Source organism: Calliopsis andreniformis, chromosome 11 (genome assembly GCF_051401765.1).
Source record: "Calliopsis andreniformis isolate RMS-2024a chromosome 11, iyCalAndr_principal, whole genome shotgun sequence".
NCBI lineage: Eukaryota > Metazoa > Arthropoda > Insecta > Hymenoptera > Andrenidae > Calliopsis > Calliopsis andreniformis.
Window position 1 is genome coordinate 11,125,885 of NC_135072.1, and position 4,754 is coordinate 11,130,638.

Below are 4,754 nucleotides of genomic sequence, written 5' to 3' on the forward strand. Positions count from 1 at the left end.
CCCGGAACGCAGAAATGACCATAACTTTCACACTGGTTGCAATTACTCGTTTTATACAATGGAAAAACTGTTGTATGTGTATTGTGTTTTATGCTTCTGGCGTTGACTTCTAAGGCCGTAGCTATTAGCTGTGGGGGAGCAACGCCCTACAGTGACGCCTAGGTTGCCCGGAACGTAGAAATGACCATTAATTTCACAATGTTTGCAAATATTCATTTTATACAATGGAAAAACTGTTGTACTTATATTGTGTTTTATACTTCTGGCGTTGAATTCCAAGTCCCTAGCTATTCGATCTCGTGGAGCAACGCCCTAGAGTGAAACCTAGGTTGCTCGGAATGTAGAAATGACCATAACTTTCACACTGGTCCCAATTATTCGTTTTATACGATGGAAAAGCTGTTGTATTTTGTATCGTATTTTATGCTTCGGGCGTTTACTTCTAAGGCCCTCACTATTCGATCTGGTGGAGCAACGCCCTAGAGTGAAACCTAGGTTGCCCGGAACGTAGAAATAACCACAACTTTCACCCTTGCTGCAATTATTCGTTTTATACGATGGAAAAACTGTTATATTTATATTGTATTTTATGCTTCTGGCGTTGACTTCTTAGGCCCTAACTATTCGATCTGGTGGAACGACGCCCTAGAGTGAAGCCTAGGTTGCCCAGAACGTTGAAATGACCATGACTTTCACACTGGTTGCAATTATTCCTGTTATACGATGGATAAACACTTGTATATTTATTGTATTTTATGCTTCGGGCGTTGACTTCTATGGCCCTACCTATTCGATTTGATGGAGCAACACCCTACAGTGAAGCCTAGATTGTTAGAAGCGTAGAAATCGACATAACTTTCACACTGGTAGCAATTATTTGTTTTATACAATGGAAAAACTGTACTATTTATGCTGTATTTTATGCTTCGGGCGTTGACTTCTAAGGCCCTAACTTTTCGATCTGGTGGAACAACGCCCTAGAGTGAAGCCTAGGTTGCCCGGAACGTAGAAATGACTATCACTTTCACACTGGTAGCAATTATTCGTTTTATACAATGGAAAAACCGTTCATTTATTTTGTATTTTATGCTTCGTACGTTGACTTCTATGGCCCTACCTATTCGATCTAGTGGGGCAACACCCTACAGTCAAGCCTAGGTTGCCCGGAACGTAGAAATGACCATAACATTCACACCGGTTGCAATTATTCATGCTATACGATGGAAAAACTGTTGCATTTTTATTGTATTTTATGCTTCTAGAGTTGACTTCTAAGGCCCTAACTTTTCGATCTGGTGGAAGAACGCCCTAGAGTGAAGCCTAGGTTGCCCGGAACGTAGAAATGACCATCACTTTCACACTGGTAGCAATTATTCGTTTTATACAATGGAAAAACCGTTCATTTATTTTGTATTTTATTCTTCGTACGTTGACTTCTATGGCCCTACCTATTCGATCTAGTGGAGCAACACCCTACAGTCAAGCCTAGGTTGCCCGGAACGTAGAAATGACCATAACATTCACACCGGTTGCAATTATTCATGCTATACGATGGAAAAACTGTTGCATTTTTATTGTATTTTATGCTTCTAGCGTTGACTTCTAAGGCCGTAGCTATTCGATGTGGTGGAGCAACGACCTAGAGTGAAGCCTAGGTTGTCCGGAACGTAGAAATGGCCATAACTTTCATACTTGTTGCAATTATTCGTTTTATACGATGGAAAAACTGTTGTATTTATATTGTATTTTATGCTTCTGGCTGTGACTTCTAGGGCACTAACTATTCGATCTGGTGGAGCAGCGCCCTATGGTGAAGCCCAGGTTGCCCGGAACGTAGAAATGACCATTACTTTCCCAATGGTTTCAATTATTCGTTTTATACGATGGAAAAACTGTTGCATCTTTATTGTATATTATGCCTCTGGCGCTGACTTCTAACGGCCTAACTATTCGATCTGGTGGAGCAACGCCCTAGTGTGAAGTCTAGGTTACCCGGCACGTAGAAATGACCATAACTTTCACACTGGTGGCAATTATTCGTTTTATACAATGGAAAAGCTGTTCTACTTATTTTGTAGTTTATGCTTCGGGCGTTGACTTCTAAGGCCCTAACTATTCGATCTGGTGGTGCAACGCCCTAGTGTGAGGCCTAGGTTGCCCGGAACGTCCAAATGACCACAACTTTCACTCTGGTTGCTATTATTCGTTTTATACAATGGAAAAACTGTTCCATTTATTTTGTATTTTATGCTTCGGGCGTTGACTTCTAAGGCCCTAACTATTCGATCTGTTGGGTCAACGCCCTAGAGTGAAGCCTAGGTTGCACGGAATGTAGAAATGACCATAACATTAACACTCGTTGAAATTATTCGTTTTATACGATGGAAAAGCTGTTGCATCTTTATTGTATTTTATGCTTCTGGCGTTGACTTCTAAACCCCTAACTATTCGATCTGGTGGAGCAACGCCCTAGAGTGAAGCCTAGGTTGCTCGGAATGTAAAAATGACCATAACATTCACACTGGTTGAAATTATTCGTTTTATACGATGGAAAAACTGTTGTATTTAAATTGTATTTTATGCTTCTGGCGTTGATTTCTTAGGCCCTAACTAATCAATCTGGTGGAACAACGCTCTAGGGTGTAGCGTAGGTTGCCCGGAAAGTAGAAATTAACACAACTTTCATACTGGTTGCAATTACTCGTTTTATATGATGGAAAAACTGTTGTATTTATATTGTATTTTATGCTTCTGGCGTTCACTTCTTGGGCCCTAACTATTTGATCTGGTGTAACAACGCCCTAGGGTGAAGCCTAGGTTGCCCGGAACGTAGAAATGACCATAACTTTTACACTGGTAGCAATTATTCGTTTTATACAATGGAAAAACTGTTGTATTTATTTTGTATTTTATGCTTCGGGCGTTGACTTCTAAGGCCCTAACTATTCGATCTGTTGGGTCAACGCCCTAGAGCGAAGCCTAGGTTGCACGGAATGTAGAAATGACCATAACATTAACACTGGTTGAAATTATTCGTTTTATACGATGGAAAAGCTGTTGCATCTTTATTGTATTTTATGCTTCTGGCGTTGACTTCTAAACCCCTAACTATTCGATCTGGTGGAGCAACGCCCTAGAGTGAAGCCTAGGTTGCCCGGAACGTAGAAATGACCATCGCTTTCAAACTGGTTGCAATTAATCCTTTTATACGATGGAAAAGCTGTTGTATTTATATTGTATTTTATGCTTCTGGCGTTGACTTCTAAGGCCCTAACTATTACATCTGGTGTATCAACGCCCTAGAGTGAAGCCTAGGTTGCTCGGAATGTAAAAGTGACCATAACATTCGCACTGGTTGAAATTATTCCTTTTATACGATGGAAAAACTGTTGTATTTAAATTGTATTTTATGCTTCTGGCGTTGACTTCTAAGGCACAGACTATTCAATCTGTTGGTTCAACGCCCTAGAGTGAAGCTTAGGTTGCACGGAATGTAGAAATGACCATAACATTCACACTGGTTGAAATTATTCGTTTTTTTCGATGGAAAAGCTGTTGCATCTTTATTGTATTTTATGCTTCTGGCGTTGACTTCTAAGGCTCTAACTATTCGATCTGGTGGAGCAACGCCCTAGAGTGTAGCCTAGGTTGCCCGGAACGTAGAAATGACCATCAATTTCAAACTGGTTGCAATTAATCCTTTTATACGATGGAAAAACTGTTGTATTTCTATTGTATTTTATGCTTCTGGCGTTGTCTTCTAAGGCCCTAACTATTCGATCTGGTGGAGCAACGTCGTAGAGTGACGGCTAGGTTCCCGGAAACGTAGAAATGACCATTACTTTCACAATGGTTGCAATCATTCATTTTATAGGATGGAAAAACTGTTGTACTTATATTGCATTTTATCCATCTGGCGTTGAATTCTAAGTCCCTAGCTGTTAGATCTGGTGGGGCAACGCCCTAGAGTGAAACCTCGGTTACCTGGAACGTAGAAATGACCATTACTTTCACACTGTTTGCAATTATCCATTTTATACGATGGAAAAGCTGTTCTATTTATTTTGTATTTTATGCTTCGGGCGTTGACTTCTAAGCCCCTAACTATTCGGCCTGGTGGGGCAACGCACTAGAGTGAAGCCTAGGTTGCCTGGAACGGAGAAATAACCATAACTTTCACATTGGTTGCTATTTATCGTTTTATACGATGGAAATTATTTTATATTTATATTGTATTTTATGCTTCTGGCGTTGACTTCTAAGGCCGTAGCTATTAGCTGTGGTGGAGCAACACCCTAGAGTGACGCCCAGGTTGCCGGAACTTAGAAATGACCATTACTTTCACAATGTTTGCAATTATTCATTTTATACGATGGAAAAACTGTTGTACTTATATTGCATTTTATGCTTCGGGCGCTGACTTCTAAGGCCCTAACTATTCGATCTGGTGGAGCAACGCCCTAGAGTGAAGCCTAGGTTGCCCGGAACGTAGAAATGACCAGAACTTTCACACTGGTTGCTATTATTCGTTTTAGACGATGGAAATACTGTTATATTTATTATGTATTTTATGCTTCTGGCGTTGACTTCTTAGGACCAAACTTTTCGATCTGGTGGAACAACGGCCTAGAGTGAAGCCCAGGTTGCCCGGAACAGAGAAATGGCCTTCACTTTCACACTGGTAGCAATTATTCGTTTTATACGATGGAACAACTGTTCTATTTATTTTGTATTTCATGCTTCGGGCGTTGACT